This window comes from Stomoxys calcitrans, chromosome 4 (assembly GCF_963082655.1).
Source record: "Stomoxys calcitrans chromosome 4, idStoCalc2.1, whole genome shotgun sequence".
Taxonomy (NCBI): Eukaryota; Metazoa; Arthropoda; class Insecta; order Diptera; family Muscidae; genus Stomoxys; species Stomoxys calcitrans.
The window spans coordinates 113,669,171-113,686,178 of record NC_081555.1 but is presented as its reverse complement, the minus strand read 5'-3'; the positions used below and the strand labels follow the sequence as shown (position 1 = coordinate 113,686,178).

General features: G+C 36.5%; 1 protein-coding gene across 1 annotated transcript in view; it reads right to left on the bottom strand.

Annotated features, from left to right (window-relative positions):
• LOC106086192 (frequenin-1) overlaps positions 1 to 17,008 on the bottom strand; it is a 228,447-nt gene that overhangs the window by 209,520 nt on the left and 1,919 nt on the right. Inside the window, exon 2 of the mRNA XM_059366688.1 lies at positions 5,145 to 5,176. The gene's annotated coding sequence lies outside the window, so the exon portion shown is untranslated. The remainder of the gene's footprint in view (positions 1 to 5,144; positions 5,177 to 17,008) is intronic.

The following is a 17,008-nucleotide window of genomic DNA, read 5'->3' as shown; positions in this document are numbered from 1 at the left end:
TTATTTTATTTTGTTTTGTTTTATTTTATTTTATTTTATTTTATCTTATTTTATTTTATCTTATATCCATCATATTCCTTTAAGTTGGAGTCCTAAACAAATCTTCCAATTAGACCTTCGTATTCACTTTTAAATAATTTTATTTCCTACTTTGTAACATTCTATAACCCACATTAACCATAATACAAAGCAAACTTTCAATAAACTCTTGCTGCTGCTCCAACAAAATGTTGTTCGAAATAAGAGATACAAATAAGTTGCACAACTATAATCCAAAAGTTATTCAAAACTTAAGATACCGTAGCCAACTATCATCCTTAAGTATATTCCAAGGCAAAAGAAAAGACCTCAACTATAAGGGGATAGCAGCCAAAATGTTAACCAGATGCAAAATAAACTTCTTTTTAACGTGACGTTAATTGCTATGCAACCGGATAAAAAGTGGTTTAGTGTCAAAGTAATTAAAAGTAAACTTTTCTCCTCTTGCATTTGGTTACTATGAAATTCTTGCACTTTCTTTGTCGAAGAGAATCAACAGTGATGGTCGTCTTTTTTGCCCGTTAGAACATTAGCCACTCGTGCGTATACTTTATGGAAACCCTTGAAAAGAAAAAGAAAAAAACTACATCACTCATACGCCACTTGGAGGTGTTAAAAGAATAACCTTCAACTTAGAGTTGCTTTTCTACCAAACGTTTTAAGAAACGAAGAAAGAAAAAAAAATAAATAATACGAGCAAAAGGAAACGCTTAAAGGAAGAAGAATGGCACAGCTGTCGCTATTTTAAAATATTTATCATGCCACAGCTGTCACAGAGGCGTTTTGAAATGCCCGGGTAATTATGAGGCAAAGTTTTTTTTTGCTGTTATTTTGGACAACAGCATTTCTTTTCTTTACATACTCTAACCAATTTAAAGCGTGTGACATCTTTATATTGCTGTTGTTGTTGTTGTTGTTTTGTGTACGTATGTTTGTGCACAGTTTATTATGTCTTTAATAGACATTTCACATTTTATTTTCTCCAAAAAATGAGCCAAACATTTTCCATATGGCCATTGAAATCTATTTCTGCTTCCTTTTCTTCTACTTTATTCGTACTTGAGCCAATGATCCGAGTCTTATGCAAATTCATGGGTAATAATATCCTAAATAAAATTATGCTATGAAATGGGATAATAAAAAAATATATAAAATTGCCTGTAGAAAAATGTCCTTTCAACACTGAGTCGGAATATTAAATTCTAAGGAAGACAAATTATTCTAATATGAGGGATAATAATTAAATACAAGGCCTATTTAATGTTCATTTTAGGTCAAGAAATGATAGCTAATCTGCCTTTTATATGGAATTCATGTTCCTCAAATTGAAGGCCAATAAGTGGAGGGTCAATTAATAGGCGTGTAATTGAACCTAAAAACAAAAAAGATTTATTTTGATTTTTATTTAGACATCAATGTAGAAAGTTTGTCCTGAGCAATTTAAATTTTTTTTATTACCAATACCAACTTCAATGCTGCTGTTTTCTTTCCGTAGTAATAGTCCGTCAGTGTTTTCTTTTTTTTTTTTTTTGTAATCAAGTACTTGTTATCCCAATATTACAAAATTTTCCACACATAATATTTTTAGCTTAAAAAAAAACCATATGAACTTTGGTAAAAATCGGTTCAGATTTAGATATATCTATCATATACGCATACATATCAGCCGATTTACGCATATAAGGACGTAATTACTAAAATTTTATTTTGACTATAAACCCAGGGTTTCTTTGGCAAATTTGTTTAACCATTCATCGTAGTTTCCGATTTCGATAATTGCTTCCCGTTTAAAAAATTGACGCACTCTAATGCATATCCACCTGAACGTCAGTCCGTTCGTCCACCAACAACCAAGCTGCAGTCTTTAAAAGATCTGAAGATATTGAGCTTCAAATAAACAACTAGGTAATAATTAGCCGATCTATCTGAAATTTGTTACGGAACGTTGAATAAGATCTTTCGATGTTCCTACAAGTATGCTCTAGATTGGACCATATTTTGACATAGTCGTCATATAGACCGAATACCCGAAAGAAGTCATGTCAGACGCGTAGACGACCTTGTCGAATTTGGTACAAACCGGACTATTGTTCTTGTGGTAGCCACATGTTTGTATGTGGAGCTGGCGATTCTCGTCAAGCCCCTGTAGGTGAGCATACTCGTTTTGGTCCATAGAACCGATCGCCGCACAGTGGGATAGAATCGAAAGAAATCTAATAAAACAAGTAAAAAGGCGTTAAGTTCAGCCTGACCAAACTTTGGATACCCACCACCTCAGGTATATTTGTAAACCACCTTTCGTCATAATCCGGTGAAAAATGTATAATTAATGCCCCCATAGCAGCTATACCGAAAAATGGTCGGATTTGGACCAAATTCAACACGGGCATTGAGTGGTCTAAAAAGTACAACTCATTGTTCAATTTTGTAGAACAAAATATTGATCTTCTTAGTAGTCATATCCAAATATAGACCGATCTGAACCATATACTACACGGACTGCCAAATTTCACCGAAATCGGATTATGGGGCCAAAATCTTAAATCGAGAAATCGGTCTATATGGCAGCTGTATCCAAATTTGGACCGATCTGAGCCAAATTGCAGAAAGCTGTCATAGGGCATAACACAACTCACTGTCCCGAATTTCGGCGACATCGTATAATAAATGCGTCTTTATGGGCCCAAGACCTAAAATCGTGAGATCGGTATATATGGCAGCTATACCCAAATCTGGACCGATCTGTGTCAAATAAAAAAAGAAAGTTGAAGGGTCTAATACAACTCACAGTCCAAAATTTCGGCGAAATCGGACAATAAATGCGCCTTTTATGTGCATAAGACCTTAAATCGAGAGATCGGTCTATATGGCAGCTGTATCCAAATCTGGACCGATCTGGGCCTAATTGCAGAAAGATGTCGAGGGGCCCAACTTAATTCACTGCCCTAAATTTCGGCGAAATCGGACAATAAACGCGCCTTTTATGGACATAAGACCTTAAATCGAGAGATCGGTCTATATGGCAGCTATATCCAAATCTGGACCGATCTTAGCCAAATTGACGAAGGATTTCGAAGGGCCTACCGCATCTCACTGTCCCAAATTTGAGCAAAATCGCATAATAAATGTGGCTTTTATTGGCCTAAGACCCTAAATCGAGAGATCGGTCTATATTGCAGCTATATCCAAATCTGGACCGATCTTAGTAAAATTGACGAAGGATGTCGAAGACCCTTACACAACTCACTGTCCCAAATTTAAGAAAAATCGCATAATAAATGTGGCTTTTATAGGCCTAAGACCCTAAATCGGATGATCGGTCTATATGGCAGCTATATCCAAATCTGCACCGATCTGGTCCAAATTGACGAAGGATGTCGAAGGTCCGTGTGTCTGTCCGTCTGTACGTCCGTCTGTCCGTCCATCTGTCCGTCCGTCTGTCCGTCCGTCTGTCCGTCCGTCTGTCCGCCCGTCTGTTGTAATCATTCTAAAAGCTTAAAAAATTGAGATATTGAGCTGAAATTTGGCACAGATTCGTGTTTTTGATGCACGCTGGTTAAATTCTTGAACGGGCCAAATCGGACCATATTTGGATATTGCTGCTATATAGACCGATGTTCCGATAAAGGGTGTAATGCCCATAAAAACTTCATTTTTCATCCCATTTTGCTGAAATTTTAAACAGAGAGTTGTTTTAGGCCTCCCGTCATCTGATTAAGATATGGTTCAGATCGGACTATATTTAGATATAGCTGCCATATAGACCGATCTGCCGATAAAGGGTCTGAAACCAATAAAAGCTTTATTTTTTATCCTATTTCGCTAAAATTTAAAACAGTAAGAATTTTTAGGCCTACCAGCATCTGGCCCAAATATTGCTCAGATCGGACTACATTAAGATATAGCTACTATATAGACCGATCTGCCGATAAAGGGTCTGACGCCCATAAAATCTTTATTTATTACCCAATTTCGTTGAAATTTGAAACAGTGGGTTATTTCAAGCCTCCCGACATCTGACCTATGTATGGTTCCGATTGGACTATATTTAGATATAGCTGCCATATAGACCGATCTCCAGATAAAGGGTCTGAAGCCCCTAAAAACATTATTTTTTATCAAATTTCACTGAAATTTGAAACAGTGAGTAGTTTTAGGCCACCCCTCATCCGACCCAAATATGGTAAAAATAGGACTGCATTTAGATATAGCTGTCATATAGACCGATATGCCGGTTAAGGGTCATAAAAGCTTTATTTATTACCCGATTTTTTGGAAATTTTAAATACAAAATTCAACAGTGACTTAAATTAATAAGACCACTCAATATCCGTGCCGAATTTGGGTGCATAAGTTATCCAATTTTCATTGGATTGTGACGAAAGGGGGTTTTATATACCCGAGGTGGTGGGTATCCAAAGTTCGACCCGGCCGAACTTAATGCCTTTTTACTCGTTTATTTTTAAACTTCACTTTCGAAGGCTCCATTGCAAATGAATTACAGGTAATTTTGTACTATTATATACTCAATTTAACCTTTGGGAAGAACAAGACAAACTCTTTGCCTTTTAACAGAAATCCGTAAACTGTGTCCACACAAAAACTGAAAGACATTTTTAAGCTAAAGCTCAACTGAAAACTTTCCCCATCATCCACTTGAATTCTCAGAAACCCGCGCCATGAACTTAAATTGTTTACCCAGAGTTTTTCCACTGTGACACATTTCTCAAGAGGATCTTAATTGCTTGGCCAGCATTTCCTTGTCTCGTATTTTCAAGGAGAGCGCAAGGCAGAGGCTACTTATGTTTGCCCCGTTGTTTTACTTCAAATTGAAATTGTTTTTGAATTCAATCACCTCACGTTCTTACATTGTCAATGTTGTTCTTTTGCGTGGCCATTAATTTAAAAACATTGCTTCAACAGCAACAATAATACAAAACAAACCATTTAATGTGCAATTTGGAACACTTAAGCTTTAAATGTCTATACTTATGGGTGCACGTCAGAAGGAACAATGTTAAATGAACCTTCTTTTGATGTGGTATACATGAAATTTACATTGTTTATTAAAAGTTTAAGGACAATAAATTATTTGAGTGAAATACCTGCAACATCCAAATTTTATTGCTGGCAAAACCTGAAACGATAAGAAAAAGTTTGAGTGAGTTTAATAAAATAAAAATTATTTGTTTAAAAATCTTAGAGCATAATTTTCTAGATGATAAAAACAGAATGACCAGGTGATGGAATAATTTCTCTTGTGTAATAATCTAAATCAATAAACTATGTGAATTTAACCTTTCCTCTTCCTTCGATATATATATGGAGTAATGAATGACATTCTAAACATTTTCCTAAATTTCCCATAAAATTCTCCCCAAAAGCCGCATTACACTAATATTCCCAGAATGTGGTTTCCATCGAATTTGTTTAAAACATAGCAGTCCATTTAAAAATAGATACAATTTAATCGTCATTAATTAAACATCCATTTGTATGTGCTAAGTGTGAAAACAGCATACCATCCCCTATGAACTTATCGACTGGCATTTATGCACAAATCCCCATCCCCTCTACCCGAGCAAAAACAAAAGAAATGGAATCGCACAACCAAAATAGAAATAAGAAAAATTCACATGTTTAAGATAATTCGCGCCATTTGTTGCTTTTATGACCGTCCACATAGCGGAGGCTAAATGGCATCTGTTGCCTGGACCCGCCTTGGCGTCCATGGGGCTTTGCGGTTGGCAGGGTATTAAAGAGCCAGGCGATTTACGCCAAGATGTAAATAAAAACAAATTTTACTTTATTTTGTTTACTTTAAAGAGAAACGTGAATGGTTTAAACTTCTAAACAGGGGGAAATGTTTAATGAACATTCGCGGCGTTGCAAAGTCGTTGATGTATTTCAAATAAATAAAATACGAAAATAGCATTTTAATAAATTGTTCCTCACTAAATTACTTATTGAAATTTCTTAGTTATAACAACTGTTTAATTTCTGGTATATAGCATAGTGTATGACCTTGAAATCCTTATTTAATATATAAGAAGGTAAACATTGTGTTTCACTTAAATTATTGGGTTGCCCAATAAGTAATTGCGTTGCAATTACAGAGTCACAGCTTGTGACTCTGTAATTGCATTCTTTCTTCTGTCAGTTATCAGCTGTTACTTTTAGCTTGCTTTAGAAAAAAAGTGTAAAAAAAGTATATTTGATTAAAGTTCATTCTAAGTTTTATTAAAAATGCATTTACTTTCTTTTAAAAAATCCGCAATTACTTTTTGGGCAACCCAAATAGAAAAATCTTTACTCATTGACTCCAGATTCGGGCAACACATGTCATACCTTATACCACTACTGTGGCATTATATCTTGGTGTATTTGTTGGCAACGCTGTTTTGTTGTAATCAAGGAACCGGTTACATTTGTTGTCCTTTATTTAAAACTATCTGAACCGGGCGCGCTCCGATGCGCCTGTTTTTACTTTATATGGAGCAAAATTTTCCTTGGAATATTTATTTTCGAAAATCAAAGAGCCTCTAGTGAAATACCATGCTACGAAAATAGTATATCGCTTGACTAACAGTTTAACAATATAAGTGCCTTTATCTGAATCCCATATATGATCTTTATTGGTCTACGACTTAAAGTTTGGATGTAAAAGGTACTCCATTCTTAAAATACTTAATTTCAGCCCGATATTCGCATGATGTCTAATTTAGGAGTGTTTTCGGGGGTGAGATGGTCCCCCAGACACTTGGTCCTAAGAAAATATCAGCATCGTGCTCTTCTCTCAAATACCATTCATTTAAACCCCATATTGCCATTGGTTTAAGGGGAGTTTACACAATGAGGCGTCCCTCAAACACAAGGCCCTCAAATTTATTATCAAATACGTTTTCTAATTTCAAATACCTTTCGTTTGAGCCACATATTCGCATGGTCGAAAACTGTTTACCTTAGGGGGGTGTTTAGGGAAAGGGGTGATGCCCTTAACACATGGTGCTACATTTGGATATCAAATTCGAAATCTACTCCCATATACCTTTAATTGAGCCCCACATTGCGATGGTCAGTAAAAAATTGCTGTTTGTGGGGTACTTTGGGAAAGGGGTAGACCCCCAGAAATTTGGGACCAAAAATGGGCATCAATTCTTGCTATACTCCCCAATACCTTTCTTTTAAGCTCCACATTGATATGGTCGGTAAATATGCCCGATTTAGGGGTGTTTTGGGGATTGGGGTGATCCCCCAAACACTAAGCCCGAAAAATATATCAGCAACGTGCTCTATTCTCATATAACCATATATCATTTATTTGAATCTCATATTGCCATTGGAATTAAAATTGGATATCGCATACGTTTTCTAATCTCATTTAAACTCTTAACTGCAAAAGTCAGCAAATTGGCCCTAAAAACTATAAATATTTAGTTCCACTGTTTTTAAGACCCAAATTGTCTTGGTGAGCAAATACGTTCTATTTGGGGGTTGTTATGGTGGTGGGACGTCCGCTAGACAGTTGGTCCCTAATGTTGATATCAGATACGTGGTCTACTTCCAAATACCCCAGAAACGTGATCCCACATTTGGATTTTAGATTCGTATTTTACTCGCAAATACCTTTCATTTGAGTCCCATATTGCCATGATCGGTAAATATGTCCGATTCAGGGGTGTTTTAGGGGTTGGGTGGTGTTGTAGGGGTGGGGTGGCCCCATAGACATTTTTCCCGAATATTGATACCAAATTCGTGCTTTAATCCCAAATACCTTTCATTTGAGCCCCACTTGGCTGTGGTCGTAAATTTGTCCCCATGGAGGATGCTTTTGGGGAAAGGCGGCACCTCAATGGTCCCATATTGGATATCAGATTCGTATTCTGCATTCAAATACCTTTTATTTAAGTCCCATATTCCCATGGTCAGTAAATAAGTCCTGTTTGGGGGTGTTTTGAGGAAGGGGTGGACCCCCAGAAACGTGGTCCTACATTTGGATATTAGATTCGTATTCTACTCCCAAATACCTTTCATTTGAGTCCCATATTGCCATGGTCTGTAAAAATGTCCGGTTTAGGGGTGTTTTGGGGGTTGGGGTGGTCCCCCTTACACTTGGTCCGACATTTAAATATCAGATATGTTTTCTTATCCTTAATACCTTTCATTTGAGTACCATATTGTCGTGATTGATCTAAATATATGTTTGGTAGGTTTTATGGTGGGGCCGCCCCCCTAGGTAGCCTATCCGAAATTTGGATACCAAATTATTGTTTTAAGGGTACTATATGAGAGCGCACAAAATTTCGCTTGAATCGCACTACCCATCTCCCAGATCTGGCGTTTCTGAAGATTAGGGTAAGGGGGAGGGTCCGCCTCCCCTTCATATATCAAAAATGTAGTACCCTATTTTCACCACGGGATCATTATGCACCATCTGTGACAATTTCAAGAATATCGTTTCAGCCGTTTCTGGATCTATAAGGAACACACAAACAAACAAACCTACAACCAAACACAAATTGATTTTTATATATAAGACTAGCCGAACCGGGCCCGCTCCGCTGCGCCTTTTTTAACTCTCTAATATCTTTAAAGGGTGGGGATACTTCACACAGAATGTGATTGTAGCATATGTCCACCTATGACGCTGAATTGTCGTGATTGGTCTATATACCTATTTGGCGGATTTTGGGCAACTCCGAGGCACCAGACTACAATAATAGAAACCATGTTTTGTTTTTGGCGACGATAGGTTACGTTAGGCTAGGTTGAAAAGAGGTGACGGTTTTGGTATATATACTTTATAGGGTCGGAAATGGATATTTCGCTGTGTTGCAAACGAAATGACAAAATGAATATGCCCCCATCCATTGGTGGTGGGTATAAAAAAGGACGAACAAGTATAGCCCTTGCCTATGAAGGATTCCATCGGGTCAATCCGGTGCGTACAACCGGCTGCCATGGGATTGAAAAGAGAAAATGATTGTCTTGTAAGCGTGCGTGAAAGTCGAGACGAAAGTCGTGCGTTTGCAACATTTATTTCTCTTGATTTATCATTCACGCTCACATCTCTATCCACAATACTTTTTCATCTGCTCGTACACTAGTACTTTCTGCAGTAATATATAAAGTAGCTGCCACAACGATCCCATTCCTGGGACATTCAAAGAAATGTATTTTTAAACAAATTGGATCATACTGAATTAATTTTATATGTAGGCACTCTTTTAGTGCACTTTCGGTACAAAGTCACTGGGCAATCGAATTTCCTCATCGCACAGATTCTTTCTTTTTTCTTCTTTCAAATTTTATTTTATTTAAATTGCTGTACTCTGTTGCAATTCCGCCTTAGATTATAGTGTAGGGGGCAATTTGTCTACAAATAGTAAATCATGTTGTTTTTCCTCATTTACAGATCTGTTTGAATGTGCTGTGCTTAAAGGGTAGACGATGAGGTATTAAGAAAAATATAATTTATTATTTACACAAACAAAAAATTGTTTAAAATGTAAAACAGAATGTGCTAAAAGATGCCGACAGAAAAAAAAAACATTTGTATGCATATTTAGATGAATATTTACGGAAGAAAAATTAAACATTTCTAATGCACATGATATTTTGCTCTCAAAAATAAAAAAAAAAAATTTTTGGATCAATAATATCCAAAAAGTGGCCTTAAAATATATCAACCAAACAATGAGCATGCTCTTATTTCTACCGTAAAATTCTGCTACGAATCAATAAAATCACTCGTGAACCAGTAAGGAAAGGCAAAAGTCGGGCGATGCCGACTTTATAATACCCTACACCTATCCCATAAACACAAAAGGGGGGCTACATCTAATTCTGAACCAATTTTGATGGGCCTCGGCGGATGTATTCAGATAGACTATTAATATTCCTGTATCAAAATTCGAGCAAAGCAAATATGTTCAAATTGTAATAACTACAATACGTTTGACAAATGACAACAAGCTATATATAAATCTGAACCGATTGCGACCAAACTTTATGGATATTGTGGAAGTCGTCGAGGAAAGAGTTGTACAAAATTTTGGGAAGATTGGTCAATAAATACGCTTGCAGTGGGTCTAGGAGGGAAAATCGGGCGATATAAATATATGAGAGCTATATCCAAATCTGAACCGATTTTTATAAAAAATCACCAACAACATCGAGAGTCGTAAGGAAATCCTTCCCGTCAAATTTCGAGAGAATCGGTTTACAAATGACCATTTTATTGCTGTATTACTGCAAATCGGACGAACGTATATACGGGAGCTATATCCAAATCTGAACCGATTTTTATGAAATTCACCAATAACATCGAGAGTGGCAAGAAAAGGCTTCCTGCCAAATTTCCAAAGAATTGGTTAGCAAATGACCACTTTATTGCATTATTACTGCAAATCGGACGAACATAGACATGGGAGCTATATCCAAATCTGAACCGATTTTTATGAAATTCGACAGTAATATCGAGAGTCGTAAGGAAATCCTTCTTGTCGAATTTCGAAAGAATCGGTTAACAGATGACCATTTTATTGCGTTATTACTCAAAATCGGATGAACATATATATGGGAGCTATATCCAAATCAGAACCGATTTTCATTAAATTCACCAGTAGCATTGAAAGTCATAAGAAACTCCTTCCTGCCAAATTTCCAGAGAATCGGTTAGCAAATGACCACTTTATTGCATTATTACTGCAAATCGGACGAACATATATATAAGGGCTATATCCAAGTGTGAACCGATTTTTATGAGACTTACCAGTAACATCGAGAGTCATATGGAAATCTTTTTTGTCAAATTTCGAGAGAATCGGTTAACAAATGATCATTTTATTGCTGTATTACTGCAAATCGGACGAACATATATATGGGAGCTATATCCAAATCTGAACTGATTTCTATGAGACTTACCAGTAACATCGAAAGTCGTAAGAAACTCCTTCCTGCCAAATTTCGAGAGAATCGGTTAACAAATGACCATTTTATTGCTGTATTACTGCAAATCGTACGAACATATATATGGGAGCTATATCCAAATCTGAACCGATTTTTATGAAATTCGTCAGTAATATCGAGAGTCATAAGAAAATCCCTCCTGCCAAATTTCCAGAGAATCGGTTAACAGATGACCATTTTATTGCCGTATTACTGAAAATCGGACGAACATATATATGGGAGCTATATCCAAATCTGAGCCGATTTCTATGAAATTCACCATCAATATCGAAAATCGTAAGGAAATCCTTCCTGCCAAATTTCCAGAGAATCGGTTAACAGATGACCATTTTATTGCATTATTATTCCAAATCCGACGAACATGTATATGGAAGCTATATCCAAATCTGAACCGATTTTTTCCAATTTCAATAGGCTTCGTCTCTGGGCCGAAAAAAATGTCCATACCAAATTTGAAGATGATCGGATGAAAATTGCCAACTGTACTTTGTACACAAATTAACATGGAAAGACGGACAGACAGACAGACAGGTAGACGGACAGACAGACAGCTAAATCGAATCAGAAAGTGATTCGGAGTCGATCGATATACTTATCAATGGGTCTATCTCTCTTCCTTTTTGGGTGTTACAAACAAATGCACTAACTTATAATACCCTGTACCATAGCAGTGGTGTAGGGCATTAAAAATACATTTAGTAAAAATCACATACATCAAAGTAGTGTTAATAAATCAATCACCTGTTACACGAAATATACATTTAATAAAAATTATATACAGCAATGTCAACATTCATATTTAACATGTTATGTTTTTGGTTGTTTTTGCGTATGTCATATCCAATTGAATTGCGGATACAAAAATCAAAGTTCAAAGAAAAACCTTCATAGCATATTTGTTCATTTGAAAGACTTTTTATAGCCTTTGCCATAATCAACATGCCATGATGGAAGTGTGTGGATTATTATCAATTATTTACACTTAAACGAATCAAGCACTGCATACAACGTTCCCATTCCTTAGCTTTTGGCTCTCGTAAATATTGATGGATTATTATATTGCACCAACAAACGAAAAACAGAGAATTGGCAATGAAAAATCTATCATCATCATTGTTTGGTACTCGTATCGTAGCAATTGAGTGTTTCTAATAAATACTCATCTACAGAAATGAAATAATTTTTTATTTTTGTTTTTCTTTGGTAATAAACAAGCGGAATAAGCCATTATTAATTGGAAAATTTGAATTTCAAAAGCATTTTGAAATCAGCAAATATGATGACTTCTAGATTTGGGGTTTAAGGAAGTGAACCAAAACAAAGTTCATGGGAAGAACCTACCAACAAGATGTAGTAAGAAATGCTTGTTTAGGGGAACTAAAAACCCAAAATTATTACCGCAATCGTTTTTGCTTTAACATACATAACATTCTGCAAATTAATTAAGTAGGTCACTTAAGATTCAAATTAAAGAGACTATGTGAACAATTCCAGTACAAAAGTCCTTCTAATGAACAGATGTGAATAAAACCCAGAGAACAGCGGCACGAACGACAAGTTTAAACTGAATTCTGTTTTCATACTCAGCACCATAGGAGGCCACCGTACTGCAGAGTTTAGAATGTCCGATTCTGTCGCTGGGTTAAAATCCTGGCGAGAGCATCAGAAAAAAAATTCAGCAGTGGTTATCCCCTCCTAATGCCATGTAAAAACTTCTCCCCAAAGAGATGTCACTATGCGGCACGCCGTTCGAACTCGGCTATGAAAAAAGAGTCACCTTATCATTGAGCTTAAGCTTACGCAACAGCATTCACTGATGTGTAAGAAATTTGCCCCAAATCCTTTATGGAATGTTCATGAGCAAATTTGCACTTTTGATCGTTGTAAAAGGACAAAACTTTAATGAAATTTATTCTAAACAAACTTTGAAAATTTTCTAAAGACAAAATTTCAGCCTAACAACAACCTAATGACAAAACTTCAACACGGGCCGGACCCACCTTGAAATTATTGTTAATGTCAAAATTTTTTTTCATTTTTTTCTAATGACATTTTAATTAAAAACAAGTAAAAAGGCATTAATTTCGGCCGGGCCGAACTTTGGATACCCACAACCTCGGGTATATATGTAAACCCCCTCTCATCACAATCCGATGAAAATTGGATAACTTATTCACCCAAATTCGGCACGGACATTGAGTGGTCTTATAAATATAAGTCAGTGTTGAACTTTGTATTTCAAATTTCATTAAAATCGGGTAATAAATAAAGTTTTAATAAGCTTCAGACCCTTATCCGGCATATCGGTCTATATGACAGCTATATCAAAATACAGTCCTATTTTAACCATATTTGGGTCGGTGGCGGGTGACCTAAAACTACTCACCGTTTAAAATTTCAGTGAAATTGGATAAAAAAAATAATGCTTTTATGGGCTTCCGACCGTTTATCGGCAGATCGGTCTATATGGCTGCTATATCTAAATATAGTTCGATCCAAATTATATTTGGGGCGTAAGTCGGGTGACTTAAAACAATTCACTGTTTCATATTTCAGCGAAATCAGGTAATAAATAGGATTTTTATGGACTTCAGACCCTTTATCGGGAGATCGGTCTATATGGCAGTTACATCTAAATATAGTCCGATCCGAACCATATTTGGGTCCTGTGTTAGCAAGCCTAAAACTACTCACTGTTTCAAATTTCAGCGAAATCGGTTACGAAATAAAGCTATTATGGCCTTCAGACCCTTTATCCGGAGATCGGTCTATATGACAGCTATATCTATATATAGTCCGATCTGAACCATACTTAGGTCAGATGCCGGGAGGCCTAAAATAATTCACTGTTTCAAATATCAGCGAAATTGGGCAATAAATAAAGCTTTTCAGTCCCTTTATCGGCAGATCGGTCTATATGGCAGCTATAGCTATATATACTCCCATCTGAACCATACTTAGGACAGATGCCGGGAGGCTTAAAATAATCCACTGTTTCAAATTTCAGGGCAATAAATAAACCTTTTATGGGTTCCAGACCCTTTAACGGCAGATCGGTCTATATGCCAGCTATATCTAAATATGGTCCGACCTGAACTATATTCGGGTCAGATGTTGGTAGGTTTGAAACTAATCACTGTTTTAAATTTCAGCGAAATCGGATAAAAAATAAAGCTTTTATGGGCTTCAGACCCTTTATCGGCTGACCGTCTATATGACTGCTATATCTAAATATAATCCGATCTGAACAACATCCGGGCTAGATGTTGGGAGGCTTTAAGCTACTCACTGTTTAAAATTTCAGCAAAATTGGATGAAAAATTATGTTTTTGTGGGAATTAGATCCTTTATAGGAAAATCGGTCCAGATAACAGCTATATCCAAATATGGTCCGATTTGGCCCGTTCCAGAACTTAACCAGCGTGCATCAAAAAGACGTTTTTGTGACAAATTTCAGCTCAATATCTTAATTTTTTAAGCCTATAGAGTGATTACAACAGACGGATGGACAGACGGATAGACGGACAGACGGATAGACGGACAGACATACGGACATCATTAAATCCGAAATATATATACTCTGTAGGGTCGGAAATTGATATATCGATGTGTTGCAAACGGAATGACTAAATGAATATACCCCCTATCCTACGGTGGTGAGTATAACAAGTATAAGAGATCTAAGTTTAGCCGGGCCGAATCTTCTATACCCTCCACCATAGATCCTATTTGTCGAGTTCTTTTCCGGATATCTCCTTTTAGGCAAACAAAGCCAAAAAGAAAATAATTTCTACCATATGGGAGCCATATCGAGTTGTGGTCCGATTCGGACCATAATTGAACTGAATGTTTGAGAGCATAGTAAAAGCCATTGTGTAAAATTTCAGCCAATTTGAGTAAGAATTGCGCCCTTTAGGAGCTCAAGAAGTAAAATAGAGAGATCGGTTTATATGGAAGTTGCATCAGGCTATAGACCGATTCGGATCATATTTGACACGAACGTTGAAGGTCATTGGAAAAGCCGTTGTACAAAATTTCAGCCAAATTTGATAATAATTTCGCCATCTGGAGGCTCAAGAAGTCAAGAACCCAGGTCGGTTTAGATGACAGTTGTATCAGGTTATGGATCGATTTGAACCATATTCGGCGAAAATGTTAGAAGTCATAACAAAACACTTTATGCAAAATTTCAGCCAAATGGGATAAGAACTGTGCCCTCTAGTGGCTCAAGAAATCAAGATCCAAAATCTATTTATATGGCAGCTATACCAAAACATGGACTGATATAGTCCATTTGCAATCCCAACCGACCTACTCTAATAAGAACTATTTGTGCAAAATTTCAAGCAGCTAGCTTTACTCCTTCAAAAATTAAAGTGCTTACGACAGACAGATGGACGGACCGACATGACTAGATTGACTTAAAATGTCATGACGATCAAGAATATATATACGTTATGGGGTTTTAGACGCAAATTTCTAGGTGTTACAAACAGAATGACGAAATTAGTATACCCCCATCCTATGGTGGAGGCTATAAAAAAAAGACGAAAAAAGTCGCTTCAGATTCTGATATAGCTCTCATATACATGTATCTATTGCCCGAATTTATAATTGTAAGGTAGATGTAGGGGGTTTTTTCCAACGCTAAGAAGGAGAAGAGGTACACATCGATAAGATTGGCATAGAACCACTTTCTGATTTATCCGTCTGTCCGTTGTACCGTCTATCTGCCTGTCTGTTTGTCCACCTTTTCTTGTTATCAAGATACAGGTCGCCTTTGTTATCCGACTGTCATAAAATTTTGCACATATCACTATTTTAGTCCAATAATGAACGCTATTGAATTTGAATTTGAAAAAATCCGTCCAGATTTAGATATAGCTCCTATATATATCTTTCTTCCCATATGCACTTTCAAAGCTGTAGATATTAATGTAGATGTATTAATGTAGATGTAGATATTAATCCACCTAAGTCAGTAATCGGCTTGTTGTGCGCTCTAAAAACTGCAAAGTAACCTCTAAAAAGAAAATTTGAAATTAGGAACTCCGTGCTACTTACAAAATTCTCCTTTAAGTTGGTTCATGTCTGGTATTGTGTCTCTACCTAAGTGCCGGTATCTGTAAGACGCGGTAGCCGGACAATGACAAAGGAAATGCTCCAACGTCTCATTATCATCCCCGCGTGCCCTACATATGCTATCACTTGCCGCACCGATTTTACATAAGTGAGCTCGTAGTCCTATGTGTTCCGTTATGATACCTAGTTACAGAGTTTCACTTCTGTCGTTTCTGTGTATTCGTTCAAAGTGCAGAATAAAACCATGGATGTCGACGGGGCAAATACTGTTACAAGGGCTCCAAATCTAAGAAATTCTAATATTGACTGTAATTGGTACGAGTGTTAAGGGATCTCTTCCAAATTATGTCAATTCTTGGCAAGAAATGTGGCTTTTGTGCGTATAATGCATTTAATCGGAAAACAGGGCTATGTTTCAGCTGCATACAAATATGTTCAGATCTGGTACATATTCAGATATTAAGTGGTGCATGCAGCTCACTGTATTTTCTCGGCACAAACACTTAAATCGGGATATCGCTTTAACCAAATATAGCACAGCTCTTCATTGAAATCGGATCAAAAATATGACTTTATGAAATCAAGATTTATTATCGGGAGATTAGTGATTAGATGATGTTACACCCAAAAAAAAAAATTTGTTGCCCACAACTGAACTTCTTTAGGACTTAATTTAAGATGAAAGTCCATGTTTCTTGGAAAGTGTTTTCACACATTTCAATTCCTACTTTGGGATGGATATTTCTTTATCGCGTATATCTTACCAAACATTGTATGTGTCTAAATATACCCTCAAGCATAGAATGGGGGTTTACTTATTTCGTCATTCTGTGTGTAACTCCTCCAAATATTTCTCTGAGACCCACTAGAGTATATATATTCTTGATCGTCATGAGATTTTAAGTCGATCTAGCTA